The 26,447-nt window shown below is 33.3% G+C and overlaps 1 long non-coding RNA gene across 1 annotated transcript; it reads right to left on the bottom strand.

The window, feature by feature from the left end:
- Positions 1-13,877: 13,877 nt before the first annotated feature.
- On the bottom strand, positions 13,878-15,509 carry LOC131857258 (uncharacterized). Its single transcript, XR_009358625.1, has 3 exons — positions 15,315-15,509; positions 14,995-15,126; positions 13,878-14,062 (listed from the first exon to the last, which is right to left on the bottom strand). It is a non-coding gene; the product is annotated as an uncharacterized LOC131857258 (long non-coding RNA).
- Between the last annotated feature and the right edge of the window lie 10,938 nt (positions 15,510-26,447).

The following is a 26,447-nucleotide window of genomic DNA, read 5'->3' on the forward strand; positions in this document are numbered from 1 at the left end:
CCGAAATGAATCTCGATCGTCCATTCCTCTCATCCAAAATCTCAATTTCAATAATCACGAGCTTCAAATCTTTGTGCCATTTCACAAATTGACAATCGCAACACTGAGAGCCAACCTTACGCAGGAAGAGAAGAACAATGGAAGACACATTGAAATTAGGAAGTTTTTCATTTGATTAATTGTCTTATTTGTATGCTTTTATTGATTTATGTTTAAGACTTGTTAATTAGTTGGGATTTTTATGATTTCCCTTACCCTAATTATCTTGATTTATGATGTTTTTTGATGTGAAAACATGAAGAAGAACATAAACTAGGCATCATCAACAATCATACAAAAAAGACTCTAAGAAAGGACAACGAGAACCCTCTTGAAGTAGCATTGAATGTCTCCTACACAAACACTATCCACCTCAATAGGAGAAGTAACCACCTCAATAGAATAGGTAAGAGAGGAAGTGAGTTGATGAAGAACTAAACGCTCAACCTATTCCACAAGGAAGGTCTCCACCTCCATAGGAGACTCATGAAAGGAGGCCAGGGTAATAATAATGCAGGCCCTCAAATGATAGTCAACATCAGAATAAAGAACCCCCTCAACAATAACAAAAACATACTTCTTTTCCACAACAACAAAATGAGACCTTAAAAATATCCATATAATCAACATTTTTCTACATACTTTAGAGGTATTTTTTCTTTTACATATCCAACTAAAACTGATTTATGGTTTGATACTAGTATTTGTATTGGTGATGTGCATGACATTGGCATCCTCAAGGTTGACCAAGACATAAACATATATAAAGTATTGAGAACACCCCTTTCTTGCTGAAATATTGTAAACAACATTTTTCTTGACACATTTTATTTTAATGATTCTTGGACCGGTAAGGGATGTATGAGACATACAAGGCATGATTTGCAAAGCCCTACCCAAGTTTTTGGAAAGTAGGGTAGACTTAAATGGAACCCTAGAACCTCACTTTTCTATTTCTACATGCCAAAATTCCTCCTCAAACTCTGCAACATAGTGAATTAGTGAAACTACCATTTCAATGTGCCATAACCATGTTTTGGTCTTGCAATGTGCCCATTCTTCTTCCAAAAAATCTGTAACATACCATGTGTGACCCCAATAAATATGCAATATGGTATTCACTAAGGTAGGAAGGTGTTATCTCCATGCCAAAACCAAAAGGCCTTCAATGCAAGTTTTGACAAAGAAACCTTATTTTCTTCATACAATATGGGAGATATTTTGGAGTATTAACAAAATAAAATTATATCTTCCCCAATTCTTGGCACATAAGACTCCAAAATCCTATTAAGTAATATGACTTAAAATAATTTTATCAAAATCCCCTTAAAGCATGTCCAAATTACACATTTTGGCAAAAATGACAATAATGTTAACATCTTCACCGAACTCTCTGAGATGCTTGCTTACTGAGCATCTAAGACCAGTAGCCTTAACAAATCCATTGGGCATGGAGTCAAACGATCTAAAACAAACTCAAAATCAAACTTGACAATTGGTTGCATGCACCTTCTAAACAACTACCTAGACACCAAGACTAAACAATGAACTAATGTAGTTCAACTATTGGAGAAAAGACACCTAAAACCTTGTGTGAAATCATTTATTGAACTTTAAAATCTATTCTAATCTACATTAAACAAGAGCAACACTTTCTCAAACAAAACCATTAACTTTCTTTGCAAAAGAAATTCCTCTTTTGAGCAACTTGTAATGCTTGTCATGTTTACGAGTAGCTAGGAGAAGATGAAGAAATAAAATATGATTGACCAACTAATGTAATATCTTTTGAAGAAACGAATCACACTCACTTACCCACTCATATTGGTTGTATAGATTGTTGTCTCGGAATGGATATGAGGGTTGATTCTTCAACTACAACCATATCATCAACATTATCTTCAACTATGATTTCATGTCTGGGTGCATGCATGAACAATGATTATTTGTTGGCTTCCATCATGGTTAGATGTATAATAGAACATCCTATTGTATGAACAAAACTTGGAACTCTAGTGTTGGTTTCCTTCTTTTGAGTTACTATGTTGGATCTATATTCATGCTGATTGGAATGACTTTTTTCATGCTTATGAGATGCTTCTTTGACATCATCTTGTTGATTGGAAGGGATTAGATAAAGTGGTTCAAGTTCATATGGTTGGTAGGAGGATGAATGGAGAAATTTTTCAGGAAAAGGGAGGAGGGGGGTAAGACATATTCCCATAAAAGATAGGTATGTTTCATCATTCAAAGAGTTGGAACTCATAATAAACTTGAAATGTACCAACACTTGGAATGCTAAACCAATAACTTCAAGCTCAAAGTCACTAGGTTTGTGAAATTATTGCCTTGAAAGGTAGAAATCATTGATATATACACCAAATATCAACAAGAATTAAATTTTTGAATTGAAATAGTTCAAACTATCCCATTGGGTGTACAAAAAACTATTATCACATGGATATGTGTACCTTTATTAATTTGTTCAATCAAATATTTGGTGAAACATGGAAACACTCCTAGGCCTATGGCTTGCCTGTAGGTTGAAGTGAATCTCCAAAGAAGGCTACTTCCTTTGGAGCTATCACTATAATATTACTTCTCATTGGAAAAAAAGAAGAAAGATTGCTTAAAGTGGAACTTAATATTAAGAGGTGATGCATCATGTTGCTTCCCAAACCAACAGTCCTTGAGTCCTATAGGAATTGCCACTAACTCATCAACAAACTCGAGGAAGGATTTGGCCAATGAATGAGATTCAGTCACAAGGACTAAGATCTCTTGCACTTTTGGCTCTGCGAGACCAAGACAGGTGAACCTATGTAGTGTCTAATAACTTTTATCTTCATGTCACTCAAGACACTACAACTTACAACATCCCAATGAAAATTTACTAAGGAAGATGGTTTAACTCCTGGTTATGACTTTAACCTTAGTTTGTAAGCATCTATGCACTTCATTGAGGAGGGGGTTTCTACACTAATCCTACTCCTAATGCAGAAAGAAATGCATAAAGTAAAAAAGATTTTGAATAAAGGAATGATTCTAAAAACTAGATACAATCCCCATGAACAATGTTTTATCAAGGCAACAGAGTCAACCCACAAGAAGTAAATATTAAACCCGAATAGTGCAACATATAACCAACTTGTTCTAAGCACTAATGCATTGCATTAACACCTACTGAAGTTTCATTCTTAGTCATACTTGAAGATCCTACATGTAGACAATCATCATCTCTTATCCTATTTGAAGCACTTTAATCCCTTCCTTGAAGAGAAGCAGGAAACAAGATAACAGCAGACTTGTTGGGACAAAATAAAATGATCCTTTGATCATATATTTCATGAAATGTTACGTACATACATGCTAGAGACAACTTCAACAAGACATTTAAAACCTATTTCCATGTTGATCACAAACTCTTCAAAAGTAAAATAGTTATAAACTATGAAGAAATAACTCTAAACTACTCTAATTTCATAACTGTGCATGGAAGTCTTGCTTCCAGCACTTACAAAACTTGCACCTAGATTCATCCTAAACTTAGAAGAAGAAGGATATACACTAAAGAGAAGAAAATCCTAATGAAACCTTAAAGGAATCTCAGAAAGAGACCTCTCTTCAAATATTGAAATCTGCATCTTTCAAATCTGCACTCTTCTTTCAAAAATTACCAGAAATTGCACCTGCACACCTTGCTGGAAACATTGAAAATATGAAAAATTTCCCTTTGAAAGCACATGTCAAATCTCCTTTTTGCACATTGCTCCACATTTTCCATTTGTAGCAAGCTGCCCCACTTAGTCAATAACACACTTCTGAAAGTGAAATTTTCCTCTTTGGAACCCAAAGTTAAAAATTACCCCTTTGGGTATAAATTAAAATTACTTTCAGCTTGCATTTTCCCACTTGATTAAAAATAGCAAAAAGACACCCCCTACCTCGAAAAAGAATTGTCATATGATCCTGCATACTGAGTGGGAAATGACACTCATTAAGTGAAAAATCACTCACCTATACCTTTACCTAGAGCCCCTTGTAAGACACCTCATCACAAATTAATTAAAAAAAATCTCCCATCCTTGAAAGTCTCAGATTCACTCAAAAATGCACCTTTTGCAACATATCCATCTTTTCCTTAATCAAAATTTGTGTATAATCAATCTCCCCCTTACACCTCAATTGGACAAAGAAATTATTATCACATATTTTGAAGATACCGTGTATCATGGTAAAATCCAATTTGTCACATTTACTTTCCCTTTCCACTGCAATAATTTTACTGTGAGGAAATATCTTCATTCCCAAAGTAAAAGGGTTTTACTCCCCTGTAAATACATTCCACCTGAATGTGGAAATACTTGACATGCAACTCATACTTTTCTGGAGGTGCATAATCTCCAAGATTTTGAAAAATTGCCAATTCTTTTTATGTGTGTGCTTGATCTGTATGATTGAAGGCTCCTCCATGAAAATATCCACTTTACCCCTTTCGAAGCTCCCATATTGGTGCAAGCAAGAAGCTGCTAGGGAATAACTTAAACCACACGACTCAGTAAAACCCTTTGTCATACAAACACATTAATGAATCAACAGCCTCTACCTACTCATTTCCACGCTCCATAGCTCTCATATTTTATACTGCATTGACCACAATATTTTATCGCGAGAATCCATCATGCCCTGATGGGTATTGATACTCATTTTGGAACTCAACCTTCAGCTTGGGCATAGGAAGAGTCTTGGACAATTCAATGCATGTGATCTTGATCATCTGTGGCTCATTTGCACTCACCTAATCAACATCTGAAGATGATTCAATAAATCCGCCTTCAACAATTATGCCCATCTGTGATGATTCAAGTCGTTCATATGCCTCGTCACTCTTCACGAATTGGCAACATCTTCAACGCACACTGAACACCATATCTGCAAGAAAGTCATGCTTGCCACCATTGCCCAATCACGCCCTTCTCCAACTATTTGTGCTTCAATGGGTCTCAACCTGACATAAATGCGTAGATTAAAGAACACAAACCACACCCTCTAGAATCAACAACCACGCAATGCCTCATAATCATTGACCATAGGTGTATAATAAAACTTACATCCTGCGAATTCATTTTGCTAAACTTCTTGAAACTTTCCAGTTTACACCACAATTATCACTAGGAAAATCACAAATGTCATAACAAACTCTGTGCTCCTTCCTCTCAGCAAATGTGGTGGTCGTTCCTTCAAGGATGAATTGTCACTATTACATCCTTCGAAGGTCCATCTGAGCCTTTCTTCATCTTGCAATGTTGGAATCCATGACTGTGCAAAGCTAAGCTGAACTATGCACCCTCGCATTCTCGTGCACACCAACGTTGCCCTAATTTCCCTGTTTGCATTCATTTTAGGTGCCTCTTACCTTTGTCTTACTTCCCTCATGTGGGCCTTTACATTTTTTTCACTGCGGGTTTTCATTTGGCTTATCCCGCAGCCATTCCATGGACCCTTCTAAAGAGTGCGGGGTAATACGATTTTGACTCCGCCTTCTTATTTTCTTGTCCCGCGCATTCTCAACTGACCCTCTATGCCACAATGGGGAAATATGCTTATCCCACGCGATATTTACACCATGCGCCAGACCATGCAGGATAATTATTTTGCAAGGACCTTCGTCTTTCAATGCTTTCACGGATCTGACCATTTTGTCCCCCTTTCTCTTTTTAAAGTGGGCCCACCATATTTAAAATGCCTTTTCATCAAATCACTTAAAGTGATTTTGAAACCAATTTTATACCCATCGACACTTTTTGGAGAAATAGAATAATCCTTTTGACACTTCACCATTATAAAATGATTTAGCAAATCTTTAATTTTTTCCTTCAATGAATCGAATAAATATTTTTTTATTGAAAAAAACACTTTCTTCACATTGTATTTAAATATAATATTATTTTAATCAACTTGATTAAAAATAATATATATATAATCTCTGCAGCCTTTATAGTCACATTATGCACCAGCCTTAGTGGGGCTCGACTAAATTTTTTTCTTTCTCAAACAACTGACCGACTTAGAATGTTTTGATTCACTGGTTGGAAGTACTCAGGACTTGAGAAAATGAATTCGGGATCACAAAATTTAACGCTCTTGCAACTTTGACACTTGATTGAAAATGTCCGAGTAGCCTTTGAAATTGGCTTAAAAAACTGACCGAAACACCTCATTAAGGCCTGAAACCTTGCACATTGATAGACTGTAAAACACAGAATTTGGGGCATCTAACAGATCATCGATTTGACACTCGGGGAAAAAGATATTCACTGTCAAAGATGCCTACTCATGCTTTTCTGAATCTGCACTTGCTAAGTCAACCTGAGTAGCCTTCTAAGTCAACCTAAGAGGGAGAGGGAGAGAGATGCATGGATAGAGAGGGAGACATGTTTAGTGTGGAGGATAAGAATAGGGAGACAATAGATGGAGACATAGAAAGAGGGAGATAGCAAGATATAGATAGATGGATCGATGATATAGGGAGATTGAGAGGTATAGAGAAAGAGAGAGGAGAACTAGAAAGATATATAGATGATGAGATAGAGTGATAGAGATATAAGGAGATATAGATAGGGGAGAGAGAGATTAACAAATATAGAGAAGTAGAGAGACAAATAGAGAGGAATGGAGAGAGGGAGATAGATATATGAGAAGAGAAGAGAGATATAGACATATTTTGGAAGAGAATGAGATAAAGATAGATAGAGTGGATAGGAAAGGAGCGAGGGAGGGAGAGATGGGGAGAGAGAGGTAGGGAGAGATTGGGAGAGATAGATAGGGAGGGAGATGAAGGGAGAGAGAGAGAGAGAGAAGATAGAGAGAGGAAGAGGAGGGAGATAAGGAAAAATAGCTCAATATAGAAAGAGGGAGAGGGAGAGGGAGAGAGGGATATATATTGATAGAGGATGATGTAGAGAGATGGAGAGGGATAGGAGGAAAGGTAGGTATAGAAAGAGAGTTAGAGAGGTAGGGAGATATAGGTAAAGAAAGTTATGGATAATGTGAGAGAGAGAGAGAGAGAGAGAGAGAGAGAGAGAGAGAGAGAGAGAGGAGTGAGAGGGAGACAAAATGATAGAAATATAGATATAGATGGTTATACACCTTGTGTAGATGCCATATGTCCATCTGCATATTCCTCAGAGAGAGAGAGAGAGAGAGAGAGAGAGAGAGAGAGAGAGAGAGAGAGAGAGAGAGAGAGAGAGAGAGAGAGATGGATAGAAAAAGATAAAGGAGCTAGAGGGAGACAAAATGATAGAAATATAGATATAGATGGTTATACACCTTATTTAGATGCCATATGTCCATCTGCATATTCCTCAGGTCAGTTTTGACAAGTTTGTGAAGCCTCCTTTGGAGGTCTTGAGTTTAGGTCTACATTTTGCACCTTTCTACATTTTTCTGAGTAGCCCTGTTTGAGGCATTATATCTTTGTGCCTATTGATTGTGAAGACAAACAAAGAGTTTCTCATGTTTCTCAGCTATTTTTTAAATCCCCATGCCAAGTGGCTAAGTCCCATTAATCCGCTTGACAAGTTTTCAAAGCCAGTTCTGGATGCAAAAAGTTTAGTTTTGCAAAATGGACTGTGTCAAACAATAGTCAAGAGCCCACTTTGAAAATTAATTTTTACCCCCAAGTAAATTCAAATTCAAATAAATTGTATCCAATGATTATCTATAGAATTATCTACCATATCCCCATTTTGTAGCCCCCAAGCTCATCATATGATCACTTTTTGAAGCCCATTCCAAACATACTTTTTCAGGGTTTTAGCATCAACAATGTCCAGATTTTCACAAAAGCCAACTTTGAGGGTGAATAATGTTCACATGTGACCTAATCAGGTGAAACTATCTTGTACACTCATTGAGGGTATATTCATCTACCAGTGTGTTAAGTGGCGGCTCTTGATGCAGTGATTTGATATTTTTTCAAATCAGGGTTAGAATGCTACTCAGGTTGACTTAGTAAGTGTAGATTCAAAAAAGCCTGAGTAGGCATCTTTGAAAATGAATATCTTTTTCCTCGAGTGTTGAATCGATGATCCGTTAGATGCCCCAAATTATGTGTTTTACAGTCTATCAGTGCGCAAGGTTTCAGGCCCTAATCAGATGTTTCAGTTAGTTTTTTAAGCCAATTTCAAAGGCTACTCAGGAATTTTCAATCAGTTGTCAAAGTTGCTAGAGCGTTAAATTTTGTGATCCCGAATTGATTTTCTCAGGTCCTGAGTACTTCCACTCAATGAATCAAAACATTCTAAGTCGGTCAGTTGTTTGAGAATGAAATTTTTTTAATTGAGCCCACTATGGGGCGTGACTAAGGCTAGTGCATAATGTGACTATAAAGGCTGCAGAGATTAAATATATATTAGTTTTAATCAAGTTGATTAAAATAATGTTATTATGCCGAAGGCATCTCTTATAGGAGATGGATAGCCTGCATCTTCAAATCCACGGTGGAGAATTGTTTGAAGGTACTGCAAGACCATTGCAGTAATATTGACCTTTCATTTTTTTCATTTATTACATGCACCACTTTCCCTGTCAACTCCATGCAACTGGCACTAGCTCCTCCAAACCTTTTTAGCTATTCTTTCTGATGTCTTCTGTGATTTCTGAAAAATTGTCAGGCTTGTCCATTCTACTTATTTTCACCTATTATTTCTGACACCTCCATTCGATCTGGACCGATCTAGAAATTATTAGATCGAAGGCATACCTTATGTGAAAAAATGACCTGACTTGAAAGATCAACGACATAAAATTCAGTACAAATGTGCAAGACGATGCAATGCATCTCATCCTTACACATATTTAACGTATTTCTCATTATTTTTACGTTTGGCTTTTAGCATTCGCTGATTTCTTACACGACGACAAGTTTTTTCCGTCATCATTTCCACATGTCAATTTCTCATTCACGAGTAGTGGGAACATTTGTGTTGTCTATATATAATATAGCATATACTCTGCCTTTTAGTTTTTCGTTGGCCGCACTTTTAGGTTTCTCCATTTAGTTTTATTCGTAATTAATTAAAAAATTCACTATCAAATTTTAATTTTTACCCATATAGCTTTGAGGGTCTTCCCATTATTCATATTTTAGGATTGTCTAAACTAGCTTATATATATTTGATTTTAATCACATATATATAATACACTGAGAGATATCCTTCTTGAGGCGCCTATTAGAGTTTAGGGTGTATGAGAAAAATGGGCGTTTCAAGAAGGATATCTCTCGGTGTATATATATATATGTGTGTGTGTGTGTGTGTGTGTGTGTGTGTGTGAGAGAGAGAGAGAGAGAGAGAGAGAGAGAGAGAGAGAGATTAAAATCAAATATATATAAGATAGTAGCAATTGTCGTGCTACATGGGAAACAATAAAAAATTCAAAATAGAACTATATAATATTATATTATTAATGTTTGTTGCAATAATATGTAATATTATTACTAGAATTATTATTCTTAATGTCTATTCGTTTGTGTAGTAATATTATATTATACTATTATTATTAATTACTGGAATTATTATTATTAATTTCTATTCGTTTGTGTAATAATATTATATTATACTCTTATTATTAATTTATATTATTTTGTTAGGGGTGGGCCTATGGTTATAGATATGATTATGATCATGATAGAATAACAATTATGATGGGCTTTAGTTGAATATTAGGGTTAGGGTTAGGGCTAATATCATAGTCAAGTTTATGCTTAGGATCAGGTTTTGCATTAGAGATAAAATTATAACGAGGGTTAGGGTTATAATTATAATGAGGGTTAGTATTATACTTAGGATTAGGGTTACGATTGGGATGAGGGTGAGGATTGGTGTTAATATTAGTGATTGCAATCAGGGTTAGGGTTAAAGATTATAATGATTAATTATAAATAACATTAGGGTTAGGGTTAGGGTTAAGATTGCAATTAAAGATAGTACGTGATGATAGCTATAAGAGTTAGGGTTTGGGTTAGGATTAGGGTTGGGGCTAGAATAGGGCTAGGATCAGGGTTAGAATTATAATTAGGGTTAGGGTTAGGGTTAGGGTTATAATTATAATTAGCGTTAGGGTTAAAGATTATTATTAAAATTAGGGTTAGGGTTAGGGTTACAATTATAATTATGGTTAGGGTTATAGTTAGGATTATAATTAGGGGTTAGGGTTAAAGATTATAATTATTAATTATAGATAAAATTAGGGTTAGGATTATAATTATAATTAGGACTAGGGTTGGGTTTAGGGTTTAAGATTGCAATTAAAGATAGTACGTGATGATAGCTATAAGAGTTATGGTTTGGGTTAGGATTAGGGTTGGGGCTAGAATTGGGTTAGACTTAAGTTTAGGGTTTAGATTATGGTTAAGTTTTGGGTTAGAGATAGATTCACGGTTAGGCTTATGGTTTATGATTAGTGTTATGGTTAGAGATATAATTTAATTTAGGGGTAGCGTTAGGCTTAGGGTTTATAGCATGGTTAGGGTTAGTGTTAAGGTTTATTGTTAGGATTAATGTTAGGGTTTACACCATGGTTAGGGTTAGGGTTATACTTTAAGATTATGGTTAGAGTTATAGTTTAGGATTATGGCCAGGGTTTGAATCATAGTTAAGTTTAGGTTAATGGATAGGGTTAGACATGCTAGGGTTAGGGTTAGGCTTTGGGGTAAGGTTAAGATTGCAGTTATGATTATGGTTAGAGGTATATAATACTTAGGGATATTGTTAGGATTAGGGTTAGGGTTAGAATTTAGAATTATGGCTATAGTTATGGTTTAGGATTTTGGTTAGGGTTTATATCAAGTTATGTTTAGGTTAATGCATAGGGTTAGATTTATGTTTAGGGTTTAGATTATGGTCAAGTTTTGGTTTAGAGATAGACTCACAATTAGGCTTAGAGATAGATTCACAATTAGGCTTATGGCTTATGATTAATGTTATTATTAGAGATATAATTTAATTTAGGGGTAGCATTAGGGTTAGGGTTTATAGCATGGTTAGGGTTAGTCTTAAGGGTTACTACTAGGATTAATGTTAGGGTTTACATGATGGTTAGGGTTAGGGTTAGACTTTAGGATTATGGTTAGAGATATGGTTTAGGATTTTGTTTAGGGTTTATATCATAGTTATGTTTAGGTTAATGGATAGGGTTAGACTTAAGTTTAGGGTTTAGATTATGGTTAAGTTTTGTCTTAGAGATAGATTCACGGTTAGGCTTATGGTTTATGGTTAATGTTAGGTTAGAGATATAATTTAATTTAGGGGCAGCGTTAGGGTTAGGGTTAGTGTTAAGGGTTATTGTTAGGATTAATGTTATGGTTTACACCATGGTTAGGGCTATACTTTAAGATTCTGGTTAGAGTTAGTTTCAGATTAGTGTTAGGTTTTGGACCGTAGTTAAGTTTAGGTTAATGGATAGGGTTAGACTTAGGTTTAGGGTTTGGGTTAGGGTTAAGTTTTGGCTTAGAGATAGATTTAGGGCTAGGGCTAGGGTTTATGGTTAGTGCTATAGTAAGAGTTAGGGCTTAGGGTTGAGGTTATTGTTAGGATTATGGTTAGGTTTAGGGTTATAGTTTGGATTATGGTTAGGGTTAGGGATGTATCAGAGCTAGCGATAATGCTAGTGTCAGGGGTGGGTTTTAAGGTATGGTTAAGATTACAATTATGATTATTGTTAGTGATATATAATAGCTAGGGATAGTGTTAGGTTTAGGGTTATATTTGGGGAGGATTAGGGTTAGACTTTAGGATTATGGTTAGAGTTATGGTTTAGGATTATGATTAGAGTTTATAAAGTAGTTAGGCTTAGGTTAATGGATAGGGTTAGACTTAAGTTTAGGGTTTGGCTTAGGGTTAGGTTTTAGCTTAGAGATAGACTAAAGGCTAGGGCTAGGGTTTATGGTTAGTGTTATAGTTCAAGACACAATTTAATTTAGTGGTAGAGTTAGGGTTAGGGTTTTTGTTAAGGCTTGTTGTTAGGATTAATGTTTGGTTTTGCACAATGGTTAAGGTTAGGTTTAGTATTAGGGTTATGGTTAGGATTTATATCATGATTAGGGTTATTGTTAGGGTTATGGCTAAGGATTATGGTTTAATTATATGGTTAGAGTTAAGTTTATGGTTAGGTTATGGTTGGCATAAATTAGAGGGATTAGGGTTAAGGGTTAAGGTTAGGATTACTGTTAAATTAGGATTAAAGTTAGAGGGATTAGGCTAAAGGTTAGGGTTATTGTTAAATTAGGATTTAAGGTTAGGGATTTCTACATTAGTTACATTAAGGTTACTGTTAAATTAGGATTAAAGTTTAATTTAGGTTAGGCTTGGGCTAGAATTTAATTAGGATTAAGGTTCAATAAGTGTAAGGGTTTGGAAGAGGTTAGGGTTCAATTAGGGTTGGATTAAGGTTGAGGTTGTAAGTAGGGTTTAATTCTATACTTAGAGTCGTGCTTAGGGTTAGGTAATGGTTGGAATTCAATTAGGGTTATATTTAAGTTTAGAATTAGGTTATGGTTTAGGGTTATCATTTGGGTTAGAGGTTAGTGTTAGGATTACGATTATGGTATGGGTTTACATCATGTTTAGGGTTTGGGTTACAAATAATTTTAGGGTTAGAATTATGGTTAGGTTAAGGTTAGGATTAAGTTTTATGATTTAAAGTTTTAAATAATGGTTAGGGTTAGGGTTTAAATAATGGTTTTGTTTAGGTTAGGGTTAGGATTAGGTTTAGCGTAAGGGTGTAGGGTTAGATTTAGGATTACAGTTAGGGATAAATTAGAAACTTTTAATAATAAATATTTTTATATCTTAACTATTATATAATATTTTTGAAATATTTGTGTATGTTTAACATTATTATTTTTTAATTGGAAATTAGAAACATAGAAATTATTTTTTATCTTTCCAAATTGAAAATTAAGATTCTTTCATTCTTTTTTTAAAAAAAATTGCTTATATTTTCAATATTCCAATCCTTTTTAATCTTTCTAAATTGAAAATTAGATTCTTCCTTTCTTTATTTATTATCAAAGCAATGGTGTCAACCAATTCGGCTATACATATATATTCTAAAAAAATTTATAATTTTTATCTATATCTATTAATAAGAGGCACAATAGATATAGAAGCTTTCAACAATACTAAAAAAAAAACAGTTCTTGAAAAGCATGTTTATGTTTGTAGAAGGAAACAATTCATTCATTGAAAACAGAAAGCTGCATTTTTAATTGTAGGTTTAAGCTCATTATAGTTCTAACATTTATTTAACATTTATTTCAAATAAGAATTTATGAAATTGCTAGCATTCATTTCAATGGAGACAAACTAATAAAGGCTACCTTTACCATATCTATTCTAAAAATAAATTATAATTTTTATCCTATCCATTAGAAAGAGGCGCAATAGATATAAAAACTTTCCTATAAGAATCTATTCAAAGATGAAAAAAGTTCTTGAAAATAGAATGTTGCATTTTTTAATTGTAGCTTTAAATATTTTTTATAAAATAGAACTTGAACTGATTATAATTTCTAACATTTGTTTCAAATAAGAATTTAAAAATTTGCTAATATCATAGTTTCTAGCATTTATTTCAATGAAGACCTTGAACATTTTTACCAATATTCAACTCTACTGCAAATAACAAATAACAAATAACATGTTGCAGCTGATTCTCTTTGAACATAGGTGATTATGGATAGTGTTCATTGAGCTAAAGTAGAAAGATTTTCTTGGACATAATCTTAATTTTTTTAAGATATTATAGAAAAAATTAGATAAATATCCCCAAAATAACATAAAATACTGATCAACTTTAAATACATCTATAGAAAAATCAATACAGTTTATTTAAAACCTTTCTATGTCAACAAAGACAAACTCTACTCTTGTTCTAGCAATAAACTAAATCATATCCCTTGTGGTTCAGTGTGAATCTCCAAGCCTTCGTTGTTGAAAGAAACAAAACAACTTTGCCATACCTGCAAAAGAGAAATAAATCTTATGTGAGTTCATAAGAAATTTCAGATCACAATAAGGGTTTTCACAATGAACTAAAAAATTAATTACTTAGAAGCATATTAGAGAATAATGGAAAATTTGAAGCTCTAATTTTAGCGAATTCCTTCAAATCTAAATCTCCAGCAAAACCATGGAAGAAAGGAATGAGAAAAGAAAACACATGCAAATGGAAAGTTAAAATGAAAACAACATAATTCAATTTTTCTCCCATCAGCGGCGATGACTTTCTTCCTTGATTTTCAAATCAGACCAACCCACCTTTTTTTAAAATCTTTGGTTCTCACAAATTTTACAAAATTTTGGAAGGGTTCATCTAGGATGAACTTGGTTTAGATTCTACAAAATTTGAATCAAATAACAACACTTAGTGTAATCTTCCAACCTAGAAGCCAAATTGGGTATTGAAGAGACTGTGTAGAAATCAGAATAAAAAATAGTCTTATGGGGCAAAAAAGACTGCCAAATCACTCAAGCATTTCTTTGGAATATTTCCCAATGCCAATCAAATGCAACATATTGGATTATCAAAATTTAATATTACGTGTTCTGAAGTGCATACAATCGTGGCCCTGTAATTAGGCGTAACCAAATAATTTTCACTATACTTTCTACAATTTACTGTAACAGTTACAAGTCAAAAAAAGCAAGGATCCAACTCATGCAACTCGTTGAACTCAAAGATATAGGTTTGAATCATCCAATACATTGCAATGTAGGAATAAGTAAGAAATTCCAGTTATAGAATAATTAGGATTAAGATAATCAAATTTAGTAATATAAATCCAAAGAATCAATAGGATGAATATAATCAAATTTGGTAATCTAAATCTAACACATACAAATTACAGAGTATGAAAACACAGAGAAAAAATATACTTAATTTGTGCAATACCAGTCTCTCGTAGTCGTACGATAGAACTTTCAGATTTCAATCCCTCCCACAAATTTCTTATATGTTTTTTTCCGTAGGAGAAAAATGCTTGCCTTCATGGATTCCTTCTTCCACAGTTTCGTCTTCTTCTACCTAGCGTAGTCTCGTCCAAAGAATAGATTGGATTCATGAGAAGTGGAAAATACTATCTGTTTAGGGTTTGGTTTAGGGGATTTACTGCATCAGTTCATTAATTTACTCGATCTTAAGTGAAAGTAAAAAACATATAAACCCATTAACAGTATAGTAGATTTGAGGGTTTGCTAGAAATCAAAGAGCACCTGAAATATCTTCAGCTCTAGGGAAATGTGCACAAAGATCTGCAAGAACAATCAACGCCCGTGGTTTGAACCAGACACCTGCACAAGCAAGATTGTGAAATCAAATAAAAAAACAGAAGGATACCGAAGAAAATTGTGAAATGTAGCTCAACGATAATAGAATCAATGTCGAATGTTGTACAATCAAAGTGGATATGAATGAAGGAAGAGAGGAGAATGTGTCTGAATGTAACTGTAGGGACGCCTCACATAGGGGACGAGCACCAATAGATAACATACTTCTAATAACCTCATCTTATTGTCACGTTGATCCCCCAATAGCTGTCATTGTGAAAACACCATTAATAAATTTGTTTTGTACAAATAGGTGATCATTTTTTGTAATTAATTGGCCCATTTGTGCACAACTATTGGAACATTTGTCCCATTTGTGTACCACTATTGGAACATTTGTGCACCACTATTGGGACATTTGTCAGCTAGTACTACCGATTTTGAGTTGATCGTTATTGGAACATCTTTAGTTAGGTATCAAGCAACACTTTGAAATGTGTACTTTTTGACCTTTGTGTGCATAACTGATTCATTGTTACTACTAGAAGCCAAATCATTAGCTATAAGCAGTTAAGTCGCATACGAAGACAACTAAAAAAAATCAAAATCCAATGTACCGTTTAGAATATGTGGGTGCACGAAGTTAGCTATGAGGACTATTGATGCTCCTCCCCTACATTGAGGGAATATATATAAGCTAGTAGCAATTGTCGCGCTACATGGGAAACAATAAAAAATTCAAAATAGAACTATATAATATTATATTATTAATGTTTGTTGCAATAATATGTAATATCATTATTGAAATTATTATTATTAATTTTTATTCGTTTGTGTAATAATATTATAATATATTATTATTATTAATTTATATTATTTTGTTAGGGGGTGGGCCTATGGTTATAGATATGATTATGATCATGATAGAATAACAATTATGATGGGATTTAGTTGAAGATTAGGGTTAGGGTTAGGGTTAATATCATAGTCAAGTTTATGCTTAGGATCAGGTTTTGCATTAGAGATATAATTATAATGAGGGTTAGGGTTATAATTATAATGAGGGTTAGTATTATACTTAGGATTAGGGTTAGGGTTGGGGTGAGGGTGAGGATTGGGGTTAATATTAGTGATTGTAATTAGGGTTAGGGTTAAAGGTTATAATTATTAATTATAAATAAAATTAGGGTTAGGGTTAGGGTTAGGATTAGTATTAGGATTATAATTATGATTAGGGTTAGGGTTAAGATTGCAATTAAAGATAGTAGGTGATGATAGATAGTACGTAAATAATGGATTTAATTTTTAAACTTACATTTAAATTAAATATTATAATAGAATAGAGTGAATGTAAAGTCCAAATGTATCAAAACCTAAATATTAATAAAAATGATAATTTAAAAAAAATAGAAATAAAAATATTTTTCCATGCTAAAATTAAATACTTTATTTTAATAAATCTTTTATTTTTAAATAAATTAATTCAATAAAAAATTTCAAATTATATATAAAAAATCAATTAATAAAATAAAAATGTTTGTGAATTTAAAAAATTATTATTATTTTTATATAACGCTTGATTATTAAGTACATTTAATGATCCTCATATTTCAATGTATTTTTATTAAAAAATCTAAATTATTATGCGTGGCATGGAACCTAAGATTTTATAGAATAAGGGACATTAACTTCTAAGAAAATAATGCATAAGTTAGTTAGGGGTAAGTTCGGCCTAGGATCTCGTCCCCAAAAACTTAATTTTTTTTCATTTAATTTTCTGCACTCTAAGGTACTATGGCGGCATATTGTTATTAACAAATTTATAAAATCCAACCTAATTTCTTAATAATATTAGGTATTTGTATTAAAAATAAATGAATATCAATTTCATCCAAAAAAGACAGAGACTTAAAATCCAATAAAATTTTATATTAAAAATAAATACATATATTGTATCAAAAATTATAAGTCTTAAATTATAAGTATTGTGTATTCAAAACTATAAAATATTTAATCACATAAAATTTGACTATAATATAAAATAGTCTTATTATTTACAAAACATTGTATTTTCAATTTTTAATAGTATTAGATAAAATTGATAATCTTAATTTTTAAGAAATGTCTTTTGTTATTCATTGACAATTCTAAAAATTAGAGTAAACAATAATTTACGTATGTGTATTATGTGCTATTGTCTATTCATCAAGTCACCTATATGATTCAAATTTTCGTTGTATGATAGTGAAAAGAATTAGATAGGAATAGTTGGACTTCAATTTGTGAAAGATGGTACCTTCCCTAAAATGTAGGTATGAACCCCAATTCTTTATTTTTTTGTGATTTACTTAAATTAATATAAATAATTTGAACAAAACATATTCAACATTTTAAAACAACATCATACTATTAGTTAAAATTGTAAAACATATCAAATGTTAAATTAATTTTAATTATTTTAAGAATTTAGTTTAACTAATAACTATCTATAAATTGACAAAACATATATAACACATTTAAAACATAATATCTTATTATTAACAAAAAATAAAAATAAAAATATATTATATATTATATATGAATTTAAATATCTAAAATTTTAAGAATACTATTAATAAAAACATCCAAGTTTAAAAGACATAAAAATTTAATATAATTATTTTATTTTATTCCTTGATTAGAAGCTTCTATCCTAAGAAAGAATTGATTTTTTTTTTCAATTACACAAGTATAATTATTTAGACAATCCTAAAATATGAATAATGGGAAGACACTTAAAGCTATATGGGTAAAAATTAAAACTAAAAATTACGTTGAAAAGTACAAACTAAATGGAGAAACCTAAAAGTGCGGCCAACGAAAAACTGAAAGGCGGAGTATATGCTATATTATATATAGACAACGCAAATGTTCCCACTACTTGTGAATGAGAAATCGACATGTGGAAACGATGACGGAAAAAACCTGTCGTCGTGTAAGAAATTAGCGAATGCTAAAAGCCAAACGTAAAAATAATGAGAAATATGTGAAATATGTGTAAGGATGAGATGCATTGCATCGTCTTGCACATTTGTACTGAATTTTATGCCCTTAATCTTTCACTTTCAAGTCATTTTTTCACATAAGGTATGCCTTCGGTCTAATAATTTTTAGATAACTAGATAAAGATAATGAATATGTATTCAATCTATATCAACTATTTTAATTACATGCGAATCTTGTTAAACGGTCTAGATCGAATGGAGGTGTAAGAAAGAATAGGTGAAAATAAGTAGAATGGACGAGCCTGACAATTTTTCAGAAATCGCAGAAGATGTCAGAAAGAATAGATGAAAATGTCTAGAGGAGCTGGTGCCAATTGTGTGGAGTTGACAGGGAAAGTGGTGCATGTAATAAATGAAAAAAATGAAAGGCCAATATTACTGCAATAGTCTTGCAGTACCTTCAAACAATTCTCCACCATGGATTTGAAGATGCAGGTTGTCCATCTCATATAAGAGATGCCTTCAACGTAATAACATTATTTTATTCAACTTAATTAAAACTAATATATATTTAATCTTTGCAGCCTTTATAGTCACATTATGCACCAGCCTTAGTCGGGCCCCATAGTGGGCCCGACTAAATTTTTTTCATTCTCAAACAACTGACCGACTTAGAATGTTTTGATTCACTGTTTGGAAGTACTTAGGACATGAGAAAATGAATTCGGGATCACAAAATTTAACGCTCTTGCAACTTTGACACTTGATTGAAAATACCCGAGTAGCCTTCGAAATTTGCTTTAAAAATTGATTGAAACACCTGATTAGGGCCTGGAACCTTGCACACTGATAGACTGTAAAACACAGAATCTGGGGCATCTAACAGATCATCGATTCGACACTCGGGGAAAAATATATTCATTGTCAAAGATGACTACTCAGGCTTTTCTAAATCTGCACTTGCTAAGTCAACCTGAGTAGCCTTCTGGTGCAGGAGCACCCAACACAAAGGCACAAAAAGAGTCTATAAGAGGATAAAAATAAATTCATAAGTATATTAAATTACATTTTCATTTGTAATGTCATTTTGAGTCAATATGAATCAATATGTAAGGCTAAAAGAGCCCATTGTAATGAGTTGTCCAAGTTGTCCTAATAAGGTCTTGAATTAGTCATTTGGTAAAATTTGTATAAAATAACCTTGGAGGGGTAAAATGGTGACAAAAATACATTATTATTCCATCCTAATATGTTTTGAAGGTTCTTTTGAAGGTTTAAAGTCATTTGAGTCAAAAGTTGTAAAATACAACTTTTCAAAAGTTGTAAAATACAACTTTTCAAAAGTTGTAAAATACAACTTTTCAAAAGTTGTAAAAAGACCAAAATGGGAAGTTGTATGGTCATAAGAGGAAGTTGTAATTTCCATGTGAAGATGAAAAGGATATAAAAACTTTGTAATGTTTGTTCATAAGAGGAGGTAAAAAATTGGAGAAGGAATTGAAAAGCATTGGAAACATTTTGGTATCATATTTTCATTGTTTTCAATCTCTTGTTTTGTGGTCTTGAAAGTTTTTCCTCTTGTTTCGTACGACCATGTACAACCTGGAAAAAAGTGTATTTCTATAATGATAGTGTATTATATTGAATAATATTTCCATTGTTTTTGGTTTGAGTTGATTCCATGCATTTTTGAGAAAGTTATGAGAGTTTTGGTGAAAACCGTTTGGAACTACCCAAAACCCTGATTCACGGCGACCAGTTTTGGAAAATTCATCATAACTTTGGATTTAACCATTGGATCTTTTTATAACTTTGAGAAAAGTTCTATAACTAGAATTTATAAATTCTGACAGAAGATATTGTCTTGGTGATTAATATTTTAAGACTTATTAATGACTGTTCATGACTATAATTTCATGACCGGAATAGAGTAAATTTCATAGTTTGGGAAAATTCTTGGTTTTCATTTGCAAGAAATGAATAGATGAAGGGTTTAAATGATTCATATTTAATGCATAATATATTAATCTTAAATCATGATGGATTGATATCTATGGAGAAGATTTGATAATGGTTATTTGATTGATGATTTTGTTGAGAAATATATGACAATGCCTCTAACATGTTGGAAGATTTGTGTTGATAATTGAAATTCATAAATGATTTGAGGTTCTTGGTTGGATTTTCATGATGCTTTGCATCACCTTCTAATTCAACCTGAGTAGCCTTCTAACCCTGGTTTGAAAAAATATCAAATCATTGCATCAAGAGCCGCCACTTAACACACTGGTAGATGAATACACCCTCAATGAGTGTACAAGACAGTTTGACCTGATTAGGTCACATGTGAAAATTATTCACCCTCAAAGTTGGCTTCTGTGAAAATCTGGACATTGCTAATACTAAAACCCTGAAAAAGTACGTTTGGAATGAGCTTCAAAAAGTGATCAAATGACGAGCTGGGGGGCTACAAAATGGGGATATGGTAGATAATTCTATAGATATTCATGGGGTACACTTTATTTGAATTTAAATTTACTTGGGGATGAAAAATTAATTTTCAAAGTGGGCTCTTGACTGCTGTTTGACATAGTCTAGTTTGCAAAACTAAAATTTTTGCAAACATAACTGGCTTTGAAAACTTGTCAAATGGATTAATGGGACTTAGCCACTTAGCATGAGGATTTAAAAAATAGCAGAGAAACATGAGAAACTCTCTATTTGTCTTGAGAATCAATAGGCACAAAGATATAATGCCTCAAACAGGGCTACTCAGAAAAATGTAGAAAGGTGCAAAATGCAGACCTAATCTCAGGACCTCCAAAGGAGACTTCACAAACTTGTCAAAAATGATCTGAGGAATCTGAAGATGGACATATGGCATCTACATAAGGTGTATAACCATCCCCCAAAGGGATTTCTCTTGACAACTCTTCGGTGCAAAAATACAAGCTCACAAAATGAGCTACAAAAGCTTGCTCTGAAAGGCAATTCTCAATGCAACTTACAAATTTTGAGCTTGGGTCTTCAAAATTAGATAAAATATTTGAAGTCCCAACACATCATATTCTCTTATGACCTATATTGTTGTGTTAAACACACAAAAATTCAATGATTCAATGGTTCATGCACAACTCAAGCTTTAGCATACTCATGTATGAGGAGTGCTCCGCGTTGGATACAAGGTTTCCAAACATTTAATATTTTATGAAATGTGTAGGTTGGCCAAAATTCAATGATAAAACTCTAAGAGTTGGGAATTAACTGTGGTTCCAACTGAAGGTTTTCTTGGTTCCATAATGCCTTGTGATATGTTGAGTTTGATGTTGCCAAGTGTATAAAGGTTTCAGAAACTGTGCCTAAGGAATTGTGCATTGGCTGTTATGTACTTTGAAATTTTGAAAATGATAAATTTCAATAAACTGATCCAAAGTCATTGCAACATAGATATGTTATAAATGACATGCTATTGGATTTTAGTTCCTTGCTATGAGACAAATTGAGATTTTGTGATTAAATATGAAGGTTTTTTGGGATGCTCTTCCATCAGACACCCGAGGTTATTTGAAAAGTAAGTCCCACACTTTTCCAGTTCTAAAGAAAATTCAAGGATTTCTATATCAACTTGTAAAATCCATGACAAGTCTTATATGCGTTTTCCATCCCACATGACTAGGTATTCTTTGTACCCATTATTTTGTACCACCCCTAACTTTGTTATTAAAATATGCTCTATCTACTCTTATTGTAGTCGTGATATTTATTTTTAAGGAAGGTTTTGTAGTATCATTGCTTGACTATCCCTCTTGATATTGATGAAGATGGAATGTAGAATATATGTGATATGTCTATTTCTTTTGGTAACTCAACCTTTTCATATATGTTCCTTATATCAAATTCGAGAATATTATATGGACAAAATTTGTTCATCTTCATCTTGTTGTATGTGCCTATTGAGAAACTTTCTTTTTTGAGATACACATCATCCCTTATTGAAAATTCCTTAAGTCCCCTCTTTTCATGTACTTGAGTTTTGCATCTTCTACTCATTGTCTCCAAGTGTTTCATGACCTACTTGTGCACTTTTTTTGTGTAGTGTACAAGTTCCTTTGCTTCCACACTCCTTTTATCTTCCTTATTGATGTCTCTAAGTTTTGCTACTCCTCTAGGATGCAATCCATTCTCTCTCTAAAATGGTTTCCTTTTGATGCTTTTATTCACTAAATTATTTATGAAAACTCTTCTCATAGTAGAATTATGTCACAATTTATTGCCTTATCTCTTACTAGACATCTCAAAAAATTAACCATACTCTTGTTTACTACCCGTGTTTACCCATTAATGTATGGTTCAAAAGATGAACTAAATTAAGATCCATCCTCATCTTCTTTCATGGTATCTTCCAAAATTATCATATGAATTTGATATCCCTATCTAAAATGAAGCTCCATGATAATGTTCAAAATATTATTGTTATTAATGTTAAGAAGGAATGCCACATTATTCTCATTGATGTCAAAAACATATGGAAGATTATTGACATACTGTCATTGATGTCAAAGACACAAAGACAAAAGTCCAAACTCCACTAATCGATTCAATCTTTGATTATAAGATGGATGAGTCACCTTTACATGACAACACTTAGACTTCATTGTATTCCTTGATTAATGCTGGCCAAATTTATATTCATTGGCTTCCAATATGAAAGTTAAATTTTGATCATTAATTATGGGTCAAATTTTCTTTGTATTATGAAATATACAATTGAATAATATGTAAACCCTATGTTGGCTAATCTCACTATCATTTTCCAAAGACAATGACATGGACATAATATGCACACACACACACACACACACACACACACATGCACACACACAAATACATACGTGTGTGTGTATAGACACACACATATACATATACATATACATATACATATACATACACACACACACACACACACACACACACACACACACACACACACACACACACACACACACACACACACACACACACACACACACACACATATATATATACACACACACATAAATATATATATATATATATACACACACACACACACAGATATATATATATATATACACACACACACACATAGATATATATATATGTATATATATATATGTTACATATATGGTGGTAGAAATGTATGTTTGGTTGTCATTTATGTCAAACCTGATGACCCAAATTGGTCTGGATGCAGTAAGACAATGTACAATGGAATATAGGTATGTATGTATGAAGGAGATGCAAAAAAACTTGGAAGATAAGTATGTCTGTATGAAGATGAAGAATTTGTTGTTATGTCAGGAAGTTAGTGTTGCAGAGACATGTTGCAAATGTATTACAATTGTTACAATTATTGCAGATATGTTTTCCGGAAGGTTGTTGCTCTGGAAATGTGTGTTGATAGTATGAGAACATGTCTTTCATGTTGATCATGTTGTGGAAATTGAATTTTTGCTCCAGATGTATGTGCACTTGTGGAGATGACAATTGACAAGTCTCAGAGTTGCAAAGATCCACCTTTTTTTCTCTCATTGCAGATATGATTATACAATCTTTGGTATGATGGTGCATATAGTTTAAGATTGTTGTATTCAAGTTTTGGTACTTTAGGAAAATGTGTTTTGGAAGTGTGTTCAGTGATGACGGTATTCGATAGTGTTTGTAGTTCTCTATATTCCTCTAGTTTCTAGTTTCTAATGATGATCTTTTGGTAATCTATTGCTTATGAACTTAACTTCTTTGTGTCAAGTTGGATTGTGTTTTTGTGCTTGTGGACATTCGAGGGTATGATTATTCTGGGTCTAGCTGACCTTGAATTTTTTTGTTTTATTGTTTTGCTTCAATGATTGTAATGTGTGATATGTGATGAATACTAAGAGGGGGGGGTGAATTAGTATACCAAAAAATACTGTACTTAAACACTTAAACAGTGTAGCAGTAAACCGGTAAAATAGTTTTGCAAACACACCGGTTAACACACATGAAAACCAAACAACAAATAAGGCATTCACCCATAGAAGCACAATCACCATAACACAAGAGATTTTGACGTGGAAACCTAAATGGGAAAAAAACCATGGTGAGATGAAACTCACAAGTAACTATCTGCAGAATAGTAACCAGACCGGTTAAGGTCATACAATGTTCTTTACCAGAACAAATCCTATTAGGAATCTCAATCTATGTTAGGAGATAAGTCTGATTAAAGACTACCTTGTGAGAGGATTTCAGATCCACATATGTGAATCACCTTGTTAGAGGATTTATAAAGGCTTTTCTAGGCCTACCTGGTTAAGGGTTTCTGACTTGTCAAATATGTGAGTAATCAACAAGTGAATGATCTAGCAAATGGCACAGTCTGCTTGATTAGATCCATGGTAGCTCATTGCTAATGCATTTCAACATTACTTCAGTCTTCAGTAAATCCACACTTTTTTACAGCACACAGACTTGATCTTCTTAGTTAAGATCGCACATACAAGAACTTCGTCAACCACCAAAAAACCTAACAGCTACACACACTTAAAACCCTAGACATGATGTCCTTAAAAGGAATCTTATTTCATGTTGGTCCAATAGGATTACATTGCAAGTTCCTAGGTTCATTGTATCTAGACACATTTGGTAACACGACACAAAATCACTGTCAAAGTATCGGTGGATGGTAACTCATCACAAAAATATACCGGTTGGTAACTCATCACAGAGTATTACTGGTTTATACAACTTTACCAGTTACCGGTTGGTAACTCAGAGTAATACTGGTTTAATTATAAAACATATTACCGGTTGATAAAAATGAAGATTGGGAAAAAGATAACAGCTGCTTCTAGCTCCTTTGCTTAGCTCCGCTTGAGATCCTCAAACCACTTGAGCTCTTCATGCCGCTTGGGTCTTCATATCGCTTGATATCGGTAAACGCTTTCTGCATAACATCGATAGTCTAAAGACTACAACATAATACCAGTTTGGAACAAATACCGGTTGAGCATAATTCATAGATTCAAAAAGTGATCTCATAGCAAGTGTGTGTCCATGAATGACAATCACAACATAATCATCAAAAATGCCAACAATCTCCCCCTTTGGCATTGATGGCAACACTAAGGAAAATTTTTTACATCTAAGTGTGTTACAAAAAAAATATGCCATAATAAAAAATACTCCCCCTAAGCATATACACTATCCCTTTGCAGAAAATACAATGTATACTACTCCTTACAAAGATAAACATGAAAGTATACATAGCATGCTTCAATTTTTTTTCAATACAAGAATACTTCTCCCCCTTTGCCAACAATGAAAAAATATAGCTGAAAAACCCCTGTTTTTATTAGCTGAAAAAGTGTTTATAACAATAAAGAGTGAAACTTGTCAAAAACAGATTTAAAGTCCTGCATAATTTGCTTCATGGATAAGGACCATGACTCAAGCAATGAGGTAGCAACCTCATTCTCCATTTGAATCTAATAGTCTTGTTCTTTCATGGCATCCAAGGTACTCATCTCTTGAGTGATCGTTAGGGCATCTTGATTGAGATAGCATTTCTAAAGAATTTGTAGTCTTGGCAGTAGGACCTTGAAGTTCCTGCAAATTTCGTGTCCGGTTTCTTATCTCTACCTCTATTTTTGCAGACTAGAGTTGAAACTGGTGAGCAGTTTGCCCATATGTGGTGAAGGAATCATAGGGCATCTTGAAAGTGCTTATGAATGATTGCATATCAGATTGTAGTTTGTCTTTCTGAGCAAGTACATCATCACATAATAGATGGGGTTGACATATCTTACTGAGCACTAATTTCCCCTCATCCATTGCATCTCTGATGTCCTTCTATGCCTTCTGCAGATCAGACCAGAGCTCATGTAACTTTTTCACCAAGGCAGTGTTCAAAGCCTTTTGATGCTCCTTCTTGGCATTTGCTTCCACAACCTCTTCCAGGCTTTGGACCCGGTCCTCCACAACTATGCATAAGAGTTTTAGTAGGGCCAGAGAGGAATCGGTACTAGGGAGGTTGGTACCGGGTATCAAACCCGTAAGAGTGTCCACTGCAGCTTGG

Source organism: Cryptomeria japonica, chromosome 8 (genome assembly GCF_030272615.1).
Source record: "Cryptomeria japonica chromosome 8, Sugi_1.0, whole genome shotgun sequence".
Classification (NCBI taxonomy): Eukaryota; Viridiplantae; Streptophyta; class Pinopsida; order Cupressales; family Cupressaceae; genus Cryptomeria; species Cryptomeria japonica.